Source organism: Microcebus murinus, chromosome 16, assembly GCF_040939455.1.
Source record: "Microcebus murinus isolate Inina chromosome 16, M.murinus_Inina_mat1.0, whole genome shotgun sequence".
In the NCBI taxonomy this organism is placed as follows: Eukaryota; Metazoa; Chordata; class Mammalia; order Primates; family Cheirogaleidae; genus Microcebus; species Microcebus murinus.
Genome location: NC_134119.1, coordinates 73,669,174 through 73,685,021, shown reverse-complemented (window position 1 = coordinate 73,685,021; position 15,848 = coordinate 73,669,174). Strand labels below are relative to the sequence as shown.

The following is a 15,848-nucleotide window of genomic DNA, read 5'->3' as shown; positions in this document are numbered from 1 at the left end:
CCGGCCCGGCCCGGCGCGGGGCCTGGGGCGGGAGGCGGCGGCGGGGAAGCCCAGAGAGGCTCGGCTTCTCGAGCGGGGCAGGGGCGCCCTCCGCCGCCGTCTAGGGCCACACCACCCTGAACGCCCCCGATCTCGTCTGGTCTCGGAAGCTAAGCAGGGTCGGGCCTGGTTAGTACTTGGATGGGAGACCGCCTGGGAATACCGGGTGCCACAGGCTGCTGCTTTTTTTTTTTTTTTTTTTTTTTTTTGCCTCTTGTTCTGTCCCCTTTCTGGGAGCGCGGCGGCGGCCCGGGGTGGGGGTCACCCCCACCCTCAGCGCGCGCGCGGTGCCTGGCGCCCCAGCCCGCACCGTGGGGCCTCCTCTTGTCCCAAGCCGCGACACCGCCGCCACGCGGCAGCATGCGTGGCATCTGGACTGTCAGGTCTCAGACCAAAGGTCTGCTCTGTGGGAACCGACACGCTGGAGGAAACCTTGAGAGTCTGAGAGGGGAGGGAGTTCCAGAAGAAGGCCAGGATGTCATTTTGAGGGAGTATGTGACCAGAACTCGTCCCGTTGCTTTTGGGGTTCTATGGGCTACACGCAGGAATCTTTGGTGGTGGCACCTGATGTTGGGGGATCCGGAGTCACACCCAGACCTGCTCCACAGGCCTCCTTTTACTTTTCTCTTCGGATTCATTATTTTTAAAAAGTGTCTCTTACCTCTAGGATTGCATTTTCTTTTCTCTCTCTTTTCAAGCAGATGATGGGAGTACAAGTATTCAGGTGACATGTGTTGCCCGTGCCGCCCTCCCCCCTGTGTTCTTTTTTTTTTTTTTTTTTTTGAGACAGAGTCTCGTTTTGCTGCCCAGGCTAGAGTGAGTGCCATGGCGTCAGCCTAGCTCACAGCAACCTCAATCTCCGGGCTCAAGCAATCCTGCTGCCTCAGCCTCCCGAGTAGTTGGGACTACAGGCATGCACCACCACGCCCGGCTGTGTTTTTCTATATATATTAGTTGGCCAATTAATTTCTCTCTATTTTTAGTAGAGACGGGGTCTCGCTCTTGCTCAGGCTGGTTTCGAACTCCTGACCTGGAGCAATCCGCCCGCCTCGGCCTCCCAGAGAGCTAGGATTACAGGCGTGAGCCACCGCGCCCGGCCCCCCCTGTGTTCTTATTCATATACCTCTCATGTTGTTCCAGCGTATTGTGGGGGTACCAATGTTAAGGTCGGGTGCCTTGCCCTCTCCAAGCCTCCCCCCTCGGGTCAGAGCTTCAAGTGCGCCCATCCCCCAGTCGGTGCGCACCCACCCCATGCCTAATGGATGTGTATGCCCCTCCCCTCCCCCCACCCGCCCGACACCCACCCGATGAAGGTGATTCCTCTCTGTCCACTTAGGCGTCCATCCGTTCGTACCAATTTGCTGGTGAGCGCGCTCACGTGGTGCTCGTGTGTCCATTCTTGGGATACTTGGCCTACTGGAACGGGTTCCAGCTCTGGCCAGGAGAACACGAGAGGCGCCCTCTCACCGCTGCTCCTCACAGCCGAATGGCACTCCGTGGTGTCCACGTGCCACATTTTATTGATGCACTCCTGGATGGATGGGCACTCGGGTCGCTTCCACGTCTTTGGGATTGTGAATTGTGCCCTAACTGTAACCCTAACCCTTACCCAGCCCGTCTCCTCTGCCCCTGCCTGACGCACTCCTCCCCGGCCAGGCCCGTCACTGTCCTGGGCCCCCGCCTGACCGGCTCCTCCCCGCCCGGCCTGTCACCGTCCTCTGCCCCTGTCTGACACGCTCCTTCCCGCCCGGCCTCTCACCGTCCTCGGCCCCTGCCTGACCGGCTCCTCCGTCACCTGGGCCTTCCAAGGGCTTGGTGTGGATGCTGCTTCCAGGAAGCCCTCCAGAAACCCGGCAGCAGGGTGGCCGCAGCAGTCTCCAGCAGCCGTCCCTAAGTCGCGTGAGTGCGGGGGACGTGCCCCCGCTGTGCCGCGGGGGCCCAGCCTGGTGTCTTCCCTGAGGCCCTGCGGCTGCCGGCTGGGCTGCCGCTCCCCGCAAGGGGAGAGCCGCGGAGGTGGGGACCGCCTCCTGATGGGGACGTACACGCAGCTCTCCACGTCGGATTCCGGGGCTCTCTGTCCTGCCCGAAGGCCCAGCTGGCCTGCGGGTCCTTAGAGTGGCAAAAACCTCCGAAAACTGAGACTGAGGGTCCGGTGGGTGTCTGCACTTTTGTGCTGGGCACCCCAGGGAGGCCCGGGGGCTGGCTGGACAACGTGGTCTGCTGGGCGGGGGGGGGGGGGTGTTGGAGGAGCAACTGATGCCCTTTGCACTTTGGGTAGCAAGAGTCTGAGGTGTCTCTGAGCCCTGTGCCCTGTGGGGGCGGGGCGGGGGGGAGGAGGAGGAGGAGGAGGAGGAGGTGGGAAGGGCGGGGCCTGCAGTCCTGTTCCCGGGGTGGCACGGCAAGTGGCTTCTTCCACAGGCTGCTTGGCCTGGGCTCCCTGCACCTGGGCCTTTGGAGGACCGGCCCTGTGCTTGCCAACACTTCCTGCAGGGACCCAGAGCTGGGAGGTGGCATCTCTCAGCCCTGGGTCGGGCAGAGCCCCAGCGGGCCATGCCCACAACCTCTCTCAGCACCGGTCCCCCAGAAGGCTCCTTTGGGACCAGGATTCTCTTGCGGTGACTCTTTAAGGTCTGGCCCCTGGATGGAGGGGCACCAGGAGTAGAGGAGCAGGAAGGGGAAGGGGGTGGCCATGCGAGGGGACACTTTGAGGCCAAGTCCCAGCTTCAGCCTGATCCTCCTGGGAACCCCGCTCTGAGACAAGGAGCCGGGCTTCGCATTCCCACAGCAGCCAGTCGTGGGCTGAGGACACCTGGGGCGTTGGGAACTCCCTGGCTTCTCCTTGGTTTAACATCTAGAGCTGCTTGTGAATCGCGCCGCCACACACACCCGAGCGCAGGTGTCTTCCGCACAGACTGCGGGCCTCGCTCTTCTGAATGCCGCTAGCTCGCCACCCACCCACGGGTGAACCTGGTCAGGGTGCTTTCTCTCAGGGGCAGACTCTTTTCCGGGCGGGCTACCGGTGTCTCTGTTTGCTCGTTTCTTTCTTCCATTTCGGGACAGTCTTCCTTGCTGGGTGTGGAAATCTCCTATGCCTTCCCTCGCCTATTCTGTCAGCTTTAAAATTCTCTTTCAGTTGCCACCCTCACAGATGGATTAGGAAACTCTTTCCGGTGCACTCATTAGTGAAATGACCTCCAGGAAGCTGGAATCCAATATCTAATGGCCGATTTTTAGCGAGTCCACACGCCAGGGTGGTCGGGGTCCAATGCAGCCCCGGCCAGGCCCAGGCCCCTTGGACTGGGCCACAGGAGGACACGGAGGAGGGTCCCGGCCCCCACGAAGCGGTGCCGGCAGTTCTCCACGGGCTTGGGCGTTTTCCAGAGGTAGGAGATGGAGGGGACTGATTTCTTCAGCGCCCCCCAAACCACGCCACCCCACCCCACCCATGGGACACATCCCCAGAGAGAGACGCCCCATACACTGGCTGTGCCCCAGCCCTGGCCCGGGGGAATAGGAGGCAGCCCACCCACAGGGCGAGGGGGGGGGCGCAGCTGAAAGGGGTTGTGGGGGAGGGCGGCCCCTGGCTGGGGTCAAAGGGCGAGCGTCCCGCGCGTGCGCAGTCAGCGGCAGCGACGCGCTGGGGGTGGGCAGCGGGTAGGTGAAGGAGGCCGGGCGAGGAGACGAGGGGGGCTGGGAGGGCTCCACCTTGGCGAGTCCAGCCGTGGAGGCGCATCTTGTGTGAGTGTGAGTGAGTGTGAGTGTGTGTGTGTGTGTATAGAGAGACAGCCCCCCCACCCCGCCCCGCCCCGCCCCGCCCCGCCCATCACCCCCGTCCCTGGGAGCCAGCGGGACCCGGCCGGCGAACTCAACCAGCCCGGCCCGGCCCGGCGCGGGGCCTGGGGCGGGAGGCGGCGGCGGGGAAGCCCAGAGAGGCTCGGCTTCTCGAGCGGGGCAGGGGCGCCCTCCGCCGCCGTCTAGGGCCACACCACCCTGAACGCCCCCGATCTCGTCTGGTCTCGGAAGCTAAGCAGGGTCGGGCCTGGTTAGTACTTGGATGGGAGACCGCCTGGGAATACCGGGTGCCACAGGCTGCTGCTTTTTTTTTTTTTTTTTTTTTTTTTTGCCTCTTGTTCTGTCCCCTTTCTGGGAGCGCGGCGGCGGCCCGGGGTGGGGGTCACCCCCACCCTCAGCGCGCGCGCGGTGCCTGGCGCCCCAGCCCGCACCGTGGGGCCTCCTCTTGTCCCAAGCCGCGACACCGCCGCCACGCGGCAGCATGCGTGGCATCTGGACTGTCAGGTCTCAGACCAAAGGTCTGCTCTGTGGGAACCGACACGCTGGAGGAAACCTTGAGAGTCTGAGAGGGGAGGGAGTTCCAGAAGAAGGCCAGGATGTCATTTTGAGGGAGTATGTGACCAGAACTCGTCCCGTTGCTTTTGGGGTTCTATGGGCTACACGCAGGAATCTTTGGTGGTGGCACCTGATGTTGGGGGATCCGGAGTCACACCCAGACCTGCTCCACAGGCCTCCTTTTACTTTTCTCTTCGGATTCATTATTTTTAAAAAGTGTCTCTTACCTCTAGGATTGCATTTTCTTTTCTCTCTCTTTTCAAGCAGATGATGGGAGTACAAGTATTCAGGTGACATGTGTTGCCCGTGCCGCCCTCCCCCCTGTGTTCTTTTTTTTTTTTTTTTTTTTGAGACAGAGTCTCGTTTTGCTGCCCAGGCTAGAGTGAGTGCCATGGCGTCAGCCTAGCTCACAGCAACCTCAATCTCCGGGCTCAAGCAATCCTGCTGCCTCAGCCTCCCGAGTAGTTGGGACTACAGGCATGCACCACCACGCCCGGCTGTGTTTTTCTATATATATTAGTTGGCCAATTAATTTCTCTCTATTTTTAGTAGAGACGGGGTCTCGCTCTTGCTCAGGCTGGTTTCGAACTCCTGACCTGGAGCAATCCGCCCGCCTCGGCCTCCCAGAGAGCTAGGATTACAGGCGTGAGCCACCGCGCCCGGCCCCCCCTGTGTTCTTATTCATATACCTCTCATGTTGTTCCAGCGTATTGTGGGGGTACCAATGTTAAGGTCGGGTGCCTTGCCCTCTCCAAGCCTCCCCCCTCGGGTCAGAGCTTCAAGTGCGCCCATCCCCCAGTCGGTGCGCACCCACCCCATGCCTAATGGATGTGTATGCCCCTCCCCTCCCCCCACCCGCCCGACACCCACCCGATGAAGGTGATTCCTCTCTGTCCACTTAGGCGTCCATCCGTTCGTACCAATTTGCTGGTGAGCGCGCTCACGTGGTGCTCGTGTGTCCATTCTTGGGATACTTGGCCTACTGGAACGGGTTCCAGCTCTGGCCAGGAGAACACGAGAGGCGCCCTCTCACCGCTGCTCCTCACAGCCGAATGGCACTCCGTGGTGTCCACGTGCCACATTTTATTGATGCACTCCTGGATGGATGGGCACTCGGGTCGCTTCCACGTCTTTGGGATTGTGAATTGTGCCCTAACTGTAACCCTAACCCTTACCCAGCCCGTCTCCTCTGCCCCTGCCTGACGCACTCCTCCCCGGCCAGGCCCGTCACTGTCCTGGGCCCCCGCCTGACCGGCTCCTCCCCGCCCGGCCTGTCACCGTCCTCTGCCCCTGTCTGACACGCTCCTTCCCGCCCGGCCTCTCACCGTCCTCGGCCCCTGCCTGACCGGCTCCTCCGTCGCCTGGGCCTTCCAAGGGCTTGGTGTGGATGCTGCTTCCAGGAAGCCCTCCAGAAACCCGGCAGCAGGGTGGCCGCAGCAGTCTCCAGCAGCCGTCCCTAAGTCGCGTGAGTGCGGGGGACGTGCCCCCGCTGTGCCGCGGGGGCCCAGCCTGGTGTCTTCCCTGAGGCCCTGCGGCTGCCGGCTGGGCTGCCGCTCCCCGCAAGGGGAGAGCCGCGGAGGTGGGGACCGCCTCCTGATGGGGACGTACACGCAGCTCTCCACGTCGGATTCCGGGGCTCTCTGTCCTGCCCGAAGGCCCAGCTGGCCTGCGGGTCCTTAGAGTGGCAAAAACCTCCGAAAACTGAGACTGAGGGTCCGGTGGGTGTCTGCACTTTTGTGCTGGGCACCCCAGGGAGGCCCGGGGGCTGGCTGGACAACGTGGTCTGCTGGGCGGGGGGGGGGGTGTTGGAGGAGCAACTGATGCCCTTTGCACTTTGGGTAGCAAGAGTCTGAGGTGTCTCTGAGCCCTGTGCCCTGTGGGGGCGGGGCGGGGGGGAGGAGGAGGAGGAGGAGGAGGAGGTGGGAAGGGCGGGGCCTGCAGTCCTGTTCCCGGGGTGGCACGGCAAGTGGCTTCTTCCACAGGCTGCTTGGCCTGGGCTCCCTGCACCTGGGCCTTTGGAGGACCGGCCCTGTGCTTGCCAACACTTCCTGCAGGGACCCAGAGCTGGGAGGTGGCATCTCTCAGCCCTGGGTCGGGCAGAGCCCCAGCGGGCCATGCCCACAACCTCTCTCAGCACCGGTCCCCCAGAAGGCTCCTTTGGGACCAGGATTCTCTTGCGGTGACTCTTTAAGGTCTGGCCCCTGGATGGAGGGGCACCAGGAGTAGAGGAGCAGGAAGGGGAAGGGGGTGGCCATGCGAGGGGACACTTTGAGGCCAAGTCCCAGCTTCAGCCTGATCCTCCTGGGAACCCCGCTCTGAGACAAGGAGCCGGGCTTCGCATTCCCACAGCAGCCAGTCGTGGGCTGAGGACACCTGGGGCGTTGGGAACTCCCTGGCTTCTCCTTGGTTTAACATCTAGAGCTGCTTGTGAATCGCGCCGCCACACACACCCGAGCGCAGGTGTCTTCCGCACAGACTGCGGGCCTCGCTCTTCTGAATGCCGCTAGCTCGCCACCCACCCACGGGTGAACCTGGTCAGGGTGCTTTCTCTCAGGGGCAGACTCTTTTCCGGGCGGGCTACCGGTGTCTCTGTTTGCTCGTTTCTTTCTTCCATTTCGGGAAAGTCTTCCTTGCTGGCTGTGGAAATCTCCTATGCCTTCCCTCGCCTATTCTGTCAGCTTTAAAATTCTCTTTCAGTTGCCACCCTCACAGATGGATTAGGAAACTCTTTCCGGTGCACTCATTAGTGAAATGACCTCCAGGAAGCTGGAATCCAATATCTAATGGCCGATTTTTAGCGAGTCCACACGCCAGGGTGGTCGGGGTCCAATGCAGCCCCGGCCAGGCCCAGGCCCCTTGGACTGGGCCACAGGAGGACACGGAGGAGGGTCCCGGCCCCCACGAAGCGGTGCCGGCAGTTCTCCACGGGCTTGGGCGTTTTCCAGAGGTAGGAGATGGAGGGGACTGATTTCTTCAGCGCCCCCCAAACCACGCCACCCCACCCCACCCATGGGACACATCCCCAGAGAGAGACGCCCCATACACTGGCTGTGCCCCAGCCCTGGCCCGGGGGAATAGGCGGCAGCCCACACACAGGGCGAGGGGGGGGGCGCAGCTGAAAGGGGTTGTGGGGGAGGGCGGCCCCTGGCTGGGGTCAAAGGGCGAGCGTCCCGCGCCTGCGCAGTCAGCGGCAGCGACGCGCTGGGGGTGGGCAGCGGGTAGGTGAAGGAGGCCGGGCGAGGAGACGAGGGGGGCTGGGAGGGCTCCACCTTGGCGAGTCCAGCCGTGGAGGCGCATCTTGTGTGAGTGTGAGTGAGTGTGAGTGTGTGTGTGTGTGTATAGAGAGACAGCCCCCCCACCCCGCCCCGCCCCGCCCCGCCCCGCCCATCACCCCCGTCCCTGGGAGCCAGCGGGACCCGGCCGGCGAACTCAACCAGCCCGGCCCGGCCCGGCGCGGGGCCTGGGGCGGGAGGCGGCGGCGGGGAAGCCCAGAGAGGCTCGGCTTCTCGAGCGGGGCAGGGGCACCCTCCGCCGCCGTCTAGGGCCACACCACCCTGAACGCCCCCGATCTCGTCTGGTCTCGGAAGCTAAGCAGGGTCGGGCCTGGTTAGTACTTGGATGGGAGACCGCCTGGGAATACCGGGTGCCACAGGCTGCTGCTTTTTTTTTTTTTTTTGCCTCTTGTTCTGTCCCCTTTCTGGGAGCGCGGCGGCGGCCCGGGGTGGGGGTCACCCCCACCCTCAGCGCGCGCGCGGTGCCTGGCGCCCCAGCCCGCACCGTGGGGCCTCCTCTTGTCCCAAGCCGCGACACCGCCGCCACGCGGCAGCATGCGTGGCATCTGGACTGTCAGGTCTCAGACCAAAGGTCTGCTCTGTGGGAACCGACACGCTGGAGGAAACCTTGAGAGTCTGAGAGGGGAGGGAGTTCCAGAAGAAGGCCAGGATGTCATTTTGAGGGAGTATGTGACCAGAACTCGTCCCGTTGCTTTTGGGGTTCTATGGGCTACACGCAGGAATCTTTGGTGGTGGCACCTGATGTTGGGGGATCCGGAGTCACACCCAGACCTGCTCCACAGGCCTCCTTTTACTTTTCTCTTCGGATTCATTATTTTTAAAAAGTGTCTCTTACCTCTAGGATTGCATTTTCTTTTCTCTCTCTTTTCAAGCAGATGATGGGAGTACAAGTATTCAGGTGACATGTGTTGCCCGTGCCGCCCTCCCCCCTGTGTTCTTTTTTTTTTTTTTTTTTTTTGAGACAGAGTCTCGTTTTGCTGCCCAGGCTAGAGTGAGTGCCATGGCGTCAGCCTAGCTCACAGCAACCTCAATCTCCGGGCTCAAGCAATCCTGCTGCCTCAGCCTCCCGAGTAGTTGGGACTACAGGCATGCACCACCACGCCCGGCTGTGTTTTTCTATATATATTAGTTGGCCAATTAATTTCTCTCTATTTTTAGTAGAGACGGGGTCTCGCTCTTGCTCAGGCTGGTTTCGAACTCCTGACCTGGAGCAATCCGCCCGCCTCGGCCTCCCAGAGAGCTAGGATTACAGGCGTGAGCCACCGCGCCCGGCCCCCCCTGTGTTCTTATTCATATACCTCTCATGTTGTTCCAGCGTATTGTGGGGGTACCAATGTTAAGGTCGGGTGCCTTGCCCTCTCCAAGCCTCCCCCCTCGGGTCAGAGCTTCAAGTGCGCCCATCCCCCAGTCGGTGCGCACCCACCCCATGCCTAATGGATGTGTATGCCCCTCCCCTCCCCCCACCCGCCCGACACCCACCCGATGAAGGTGATTCCTCTCTGTCCACTTAGGCGTCCATCCGTTCGTACCAATTTGCTGGTGAGCGCGCTCACGTGGTGCTCGTGTGTCCATTCTTGGGATACTTGGCCTACTGGAACGGGTTCCAGCTCTGGCCAGGAGAACACGAGAGGCGCCCTCTCACCGCTGCTCCTCACAGCCGAATGGCACTCCGTGGTGTCCACGTGCCACATTTTATTGATGCACTCCTGGATGGATGGGCACTCGGGTCGCTTCCACGTCTTTGGGATTGTGAATTGTGCCCTAACTGTAACCCTAACCCTTACCCAGCCCGTCTCCTCTGCCCCTGCCTGACGCACTCCTCCCCGGCCAGGCCCGTCACTGTCCTGGGCCCCCGCCTGACCGGCTCCTCCCCGCCCGGCCTGTCACCGTCCTCTGCCCCTGTCTGACACGCTCCTTCCCGCCCGGCCTCTCACCGTCCTCGGCCCCTGCCTGACCGGCTCCTCCGTCGCCTGGGCCTTCCAAGGGCTTGGTGTGGATGCTGCTTCCAGGAAGCCCTCCAGAAACCCGGCAGCAGGGTGGCCGCAGCAGTCTCCAGCAGCCGTCCCTAAGTCGCGTGAGTGCGGGGGACGTGCCCCCGCTGTGCCGCGGGGGCCCAGCCTGGTGTCTTCCCTGAGGCCCTGCGGCTGCCGGCTGGGCTGCCGCTCCCCGCAAGGGGAGAGCCGCGGAGGTGGGGACCGCCTCCTGATGGGGACGTACACGCAGCTCTCCACGTCGGATTCCGGGGCTCTCTGTCCTGCCCGAAGGCCCAGCTGGCCTGCGGGTCCTTAGAGTGGCAAAAACCTCCGAAAACTGAGACTGAGGGTCCGGTGGGTGTCTGCACTTTTGTGCTGGGCACCCCAGGGAGGCCCGGGGGCTGGCTGGACAACGTGGTCTGCTGGGCGGGGGGGGGGGTGTTGGAGGAGCAACTGATGCCCTTTGCACTTTGGGTAGCAAGAGTCTGAGGTGTCTCTGAGCCCTGTGCCCTGTGGGGGCGGGGCGGGGGGGAGGAGGAGGAGGAGGAGGAGGAGGTGGGAAGGGCGGGGCCTGCAGTCCTGTTCCCGGGGTGGCACGGCAAGTGGCTTCTTCCACAGGCTGCTTGGCCTGGGCTCCCTGCACCTGGGCCTTTGGAGGACCGGCCCTGTGCTTGCCAACACTTCCTGCAGGGACCCAGAGCTGGGAGGTGGCATCTCTCAGCCCTGGGTCGGGCAGAGCCCCAGCGGGCCATGCCCACAACCTCTCTCAGCACCGGTCCCCCAGAAGGCTCCTTTGGGACCAGGATTCTCTTGCGGTGACTCTTTAAGGTCTGGCCCCTGGATGGAGGGGCACCAGGAGTAGAGGAGCAGGAAGGGGAAGGGGGTGGCCATGCGAGGGGACACTTTGAGGCCAAGTCCCAGCTTCAGCCTGATCCTCCTGGGAACCCCGCTCTGAGACAAGGAGCCGGGCTTCGCATTCCCACAGCAGCCAGTCGTGGGCTGAGGACACCTGGGGCGTTGGGAACTCCCTGGCTTCTCCTTGGTTTAACATCTAGAGCTGCTTGTGAATCGCGCCGCCACACACACCCGAGCGCAGGTGTCTTCCGCACAGACTGCGGGCCTCGCTCTTCTGAATGCCGCTAGCTCGCCACCCACCCACGGGTGAACCTGGTCAGGGTGCTTTCTCTCAGGGGCAGACTCTTTTCCGGGCGGGCTACCGGTGTCTCTGTTTGCTCGTTTCTTTCTTCCATTTCGGGAAAGTCTTCCTTGCTGGCTGTGGAAATCTCCTATGCCTTCCCTCGCCTATTCTGTCAGCTTTAAAATTCTCTTTCAGTTGCCACCCTCACAGATGGATTAGGAAACTCTTTCCGGTGCACTCATTAGTGAAATGACCTCCAGGAAGCTGGAATCCAATATCTAATGGCCGATTTTTAGCGAGTCCACACGCCAGGGTGGTCGGGGTCCAATGCAGCCCCGGCCAGGCCCAGGCCCCTTGGACTGGGCCACAGGAGGACACTGAGGAGGGTCCCGGCCCCCACGAAGCGGTGCCGGCAGTTCTCCACGGGCTTGGGCGTTTTCCAGAGGTAGGAGATGGAGGGGACTGATTTCTTCAGCGCCCCCCAAACCACGCCACCCCACCAAACCCATGGGACACATCCCCAGAGAGAGACGCCCCATACACTGGCTGTGCCCCAGCCCTGGCCCGGGGGAATAGGCGCCAGCCCACACACAGGGCGAGGGGGGGGGCGCAGCTGAAAGGGGTTGTGGGGGAGGGCGGCCCCTGGCTGGGGTCAAAGGGCGAGCGTCCCGCGCGTGCGCAGTCAGCGGCAGCGACGCGCTGGGGGTGGGCAGCGGGTAGGTGAAGGAGGCCGGGCGAGGAGACGAGGGGGGCTGGGAGGGCTCCACCTTGGCGAGTCCAGCCGTGGAGGCGCATCTTGTGTGAGTGTGAGTGAGTGTGAGTGTGTGTGTGTGTGTGTAGAGAGAGACAGCCCCCCACCCCGCCCCGCCCCGCCCCGCCCCGCCCATCACCCCGGACCCTGGGAGCCCGCGGGACCAGGCCGGCCCGGCCCGGCCCGGCGTGGGGCCTGGGGCGGGAGGCGGCGGCGGGGAAGCCCAGAGAGGCTCGGCTTCTCGAGCGGGGCAGGGGCGCCCTCCGCCGCCGTCTAGGGCCACACCACCCTGAACGCCCCCGATCTCGTCTGGTCTCGGAAGCTAAGCAGGGTCGGGCCTGGTTAGTACTTGGATGGGAGACCGCCTGGGAATACCGGGTGCCACAGGCTGCTGCTTTTTTTTTTTTTTTTTTTTTTTTTTGCCTCTTGTTCTGTCCCCTTTCTGGGAGCGCGGCGGCGGCCCGGGGTGGGGGTCACCCCCACCCTCAGCGCGCGCGCGGTGCCTGGCGCCCCAGCCCGCACCGTGGGGCCTCCTCTTGTCCCAAGCCGCGACACCGCCGCCACGCGGCAGCATGCGTGGCATCTGGACTGTCAGGTCTCAGACCAAAGGTCTGCTCTGTGGGAACCGACACGCTGGAGGAAACCTTGAGAGTCTGAGAGGGGAGGGAGTTCCAGAAGAAGGCCAGGATGTCATTTTGAGGGAGTATGTGACCAGAACTCGTCCCGTTGCTTTTGGGGTTCTATGGGCTACACGCAGGAATCTTTGGTGGTGGCACCTGATGTTGGGGGATCCGGAGTCACACCCAGACCTGCTCCACAGGCCTCCTTTTACTTTTCTCTTCGGATTCATTATTTTTAAAAAGTGTCTCTTACCTCTAGGATTGCATTTTCTTTTCTCTCTCTTTTCAAGCAGATGATGGGAGTACAAGTATTCAGGTGACATGTGTTGCCCGTGCCGCCCTCCCCCCTGTGTTCTTTTTTTTTTTTTTTTTTTTTGAGACAGAGTCTCGTTTTGCTGCCCAGGCTAGAGTGAGTGCCATGGCGTCAGCCTAGCTCACAGCAACCTCAATCTCCGGGCTCAAGCAATCCTGCTGCCTCAGCCTCCCGAGTAGTTGGGACTACAGGCATGCACCACCACGCCCGGCTGTGTTTTTCTATATATATTAGTTGGCCAATTAATTTCTCTCTATTTTTAGTAGAGACGGGGTCTCGCTCTTGCTCAGGCTGGTTTCGAACTCCTGACCTGGAGCAATCCGCCCGCCTCGGCCTCCCAGAGAGCTAGGATTACAGGCGTGAGCCACCGCGCCCGGCCCCCCCTGTGTTCTTATTCATATACCTCTCATGTTGTTCCAGCGTATTGTGGGGGTACCAATGTTAAGGTCGGGTGCCTTGCCCTCTCCAAGCCTCCCCCCTCGGGTCAGAGCTTCAAGTGCGCCCATCCCCCAGTCGGTGCGCACCCACCCCATGCCTAATGGATGTGTATGCCCCTCCCCTCCCCCCACCCGCCCGCCCGACACCCACCCGATGAAGGTGATTCCTCTCTGTCCACTTAGGCGTCCATCCGTTCGTACCAGTTTGCTGGTGAGCGCGCTCACGTGGTGCCCGTGTGTCCATTCTTGGGATACTTGGCTTACTGGAACGGGTTCCAGCTCTGGCCAGGAGAACACGAGAGGCGCCCTCTCACCGCTGCTCCTCACAGCCGAATGGCACTCCGTGGTGTCCACGCGCCACATTTTATTGATGCACTCCTGGATGGATGGGCACTCGGGTCGCTTCCACGTCTTTGGGATTGTGAATTGTGCCCTAACTGTAACCCTAACCCTTACCCAGCCCGTCTCCTCTGCCCCTGCCTGACGCACTCCTCCCCGGCCAGGCCCGTCACTGTCCTGGGCCCCCGCCTGACCGGCTCCTCCCCGCCCGGCCGGTCACCGTCCTCTGCCCCTGCCTGACATGCTCCTTCCCGCCCGGCCTCTCACCGTCCTCGGCCCCTGCCTGACCGGCTCCTCCGTCGCCTGGGCCTTCCAAGGGCTTGGTGTGGATGCTGCTTCCAGGAAGCCCTCCAGAAACCCGGCAGCAGGGTGGCCGCAGCAGTCTCCAGCAGCCGTCCCTAAGTCGCGTGAGTGCGGGGGACGTGCCCCCGCTGTGCCGCGGGGGCCCAGCCTGGTGTCTTCCCTGAGGCCCTGCGGCTGCCGGCTGGGCTGCCGCTCCCCGCAAGGGGAGAGCCGCGGAGGTGGGGACCGCCTCCTGATGGGGACGTACACGCAGCTCTCCACGTCGGATTCCGGGGCTCTCTGTCCTGCCCGAAGGCCCAGCTGGCCTTCGGGTCCTTAGAGTGGCAAAAACCTCCGAAAACTGAGACTGAGGGTCCGGTGGGTGTCTGCACTTTTGTGCTGGGCACCCCAGGGAGGCCCGGGGGCTGGCTGGACAACGTGGTCTGCTGGGCGGGGGGGGGGGGGTTGGAGGAGCAACTGATGCCCTTTGCACTTTGGGTAGCAAGAGTCTGAGGTGTCTCTGAGCCCTGTGCCCTGTGGGGGCGGGGCGGGGGGGAGGAGGAGGAGGAGGAGGAGGAGGTGGGAAGGGCCGGGGCCTGCAGTCCTGTTCCCGGGGTGGCACGGCAAGTGGCTTCTTCCACAGGCTGCTTGGCCTGGGCTCCCTGCACCTGGGCCTTTGGAGGACCGGCCCTGTGCTTGCCAACACTTCCTGCAGGGACCCAGAGCTGGGAGGTGGCATCTCTCAGCCCTGGGTCGGGCAGAGCCCCAGCGGGCCATGCCCACAACCTCTCTCAGCACCGGTCCCCCAGAAGGCTCCTTTGGGACCAGGATTCTCTTGCGGTGACTCTTTAAGGTCTGGCCCCTGGATGGAGGGGCACCAGGAGTAGAGGAGCAGGAAGGGGAAGGGGGTGGCCATGCGAGGGGACACTTTGAGGCCAAGTCCCAGCTTCAGCCTGATCCTCCTGGGAACCCCGCTCTGAGACAAGGAGCCGGGCTTCGCATTCCCACAGCAGCCAGTCGTGGGCTGAGGACACCTGGGGCGTTGGGAACTCCCTGGCTTCTCCTGGGTTTAACGTCTAGAGCTGCTTGGGAATCGCGCCGCCACACACACCCGAGCGCAGGTGTCTTCCGCACAGACTGCGGGCCTCGCTCTTCTGAATGCCGCTGGCTCGCCACCCACCCACGGGTGAACCTGGTCAGGGTGCTTTCTCTCAGGGGCAGACTCTTTTCCGGGCGGGCTACCGGTGTCTCTGTTTGCTCGTTTCTTTCTTCCATTTCGGGAAAGTCTTCCTTGCTGGGTGTGGAAATCTCCTATGCCTTCCCTCGCCTATTCTGTCAGCTTTAAAATTCTCTTTCAGTTGCCACCCTCACAGATGGATTAGGAAACTCTTTCCGGTGCACTCATTAGTGAAATGACCTCCAGGAAGCTGGAATCCAATATCTAATGGCCGATTTTTAGCGAGTCCACACGCCAGGGTGGTCGGGGTCCAATGCAGCCCCGGCCAGGCCCAGGCCCCTTGGACTGGGCCACAGGAGGACACGGAGGAGGGTCCCGGCCCCCACGAAGCGGTGCCGGCAGTTCTCCACGGGCTTGGGCGTTTTCCAGAGGTAGGAGATGGAGGGGACTGATTTCTTCAGCACCCCCCAAACCACGCCACCCCACCCCACCCATGGGACGCATCCCCAGAGAGAGACGCCCCATACACTGGCTGTGCCCCAGCCCTGGCCCGGGGGAATAGGCGGCAGCCCACCCACAGGGCGAGGGGGGGGGCGCAGCTGAAAGGGGTTGTGGGGGAGGGCGGCCCCTGGCTGGGGTCAAAGGGCGAGCGTCCCGCGCGTGCGCAGTCAGCGGCAGCGACGCGCTGGGGGTGGGCAGCGGGTAGGTGAAGGAGGCCGGGCGAGGAGACGAGGGGGGCTGGGAGGGCTCCACCTTGGCGAGTCCAGCCGTGGAGGCGCATCTTGTGTGAGTGTGAGTGAGTGTGAGTGTGTGTGTGTGTGTGTGTATAGAGAGACAGCCCCCCACCCCGCCCCGCCCCGCCCATCACCCCCGTCCCTGGGAGCCCGCGGGACCCGGCCGGCGAACTCAACCGGCCCGGCCCGGCCCGGCCCGGCGCGCGGGGCCTGGGGCGGGAGGCGGCGGCGGGGAAGCCCAGAGAGGCTTGGCTTCTCGAGCGGGGCAGGGGCGCCCTCCGCCGCCGTCTAGGGCCACACCACCCTGAACGCCCCCGATCTCGTCTGGTCTCGGAAGCTAAGCAGGGTCGGGCCTGGTTAGTACTTGGATGGGAGACCGCCTGGGAATACCGGGTGCCACAGGCT

At 63.0% G+C, this 15,848-nt stretch overlaps 5 non-coding genes across 5 annotated transcripts; all 5 read left to right on the top strand.

Moving 5' to 3' along the window:
- Positions 1–98: 98 nt before the first annotated feature.
- LOC142861226 (5S ribosomal RNA) lies at positions 99–217 on the top strand. Its single transcript, XR_012912593.1, has one exon. It is a non-coding gene; the product is annotated as a 5S ribosomal RNA (ribosomal RNA).
- Positions 218–4,011: 3,794 nt separating this feature from the next.
- LOC142861225 (5S ribosomal RNA) lies at positions 4,012–4,130 on the top strand. Its single transcript, XR_012912592.1, has one exon. It is a non-coding gene; the product is annotated as a 5S ribosomal RNA (ribosomal RNA).
- Positions 4,131–7,922: 3,792 nt separating this feature from the next.
- LOC142861224 (5S ribosomal RNA) lies at positions 7,923–8,041 on the top strand. The gene has a single exon (XR_012912591.1). It is a non-coding gene; the product is annotated as a 5S ribosomal RNA (ribosomal RNA).
- A 3,771-nt stretch (positions 8,042–11,812) lies between these two features.
- LOC142861223 (5S ribosomal RNA) lies at positions 11,813–11,931 on the top strand. Its single transcript, XR_012912590.1, has one exon. It is a non-coding gene; the product is annotated as a 5S ribosomal RNA (ribosomal RNA).
- Positions 11,932–15,729: 3,798 nt separating this feature from the next.
- LOC142861222 (5S ribosomal RNA) lies at positions 15,730–15,848 on the top strand. The gene has a single exon (XR_012912589.1). It is a non-coding gene; the product is annotated as a 5S ribosomal RNA (ribosomal RNA).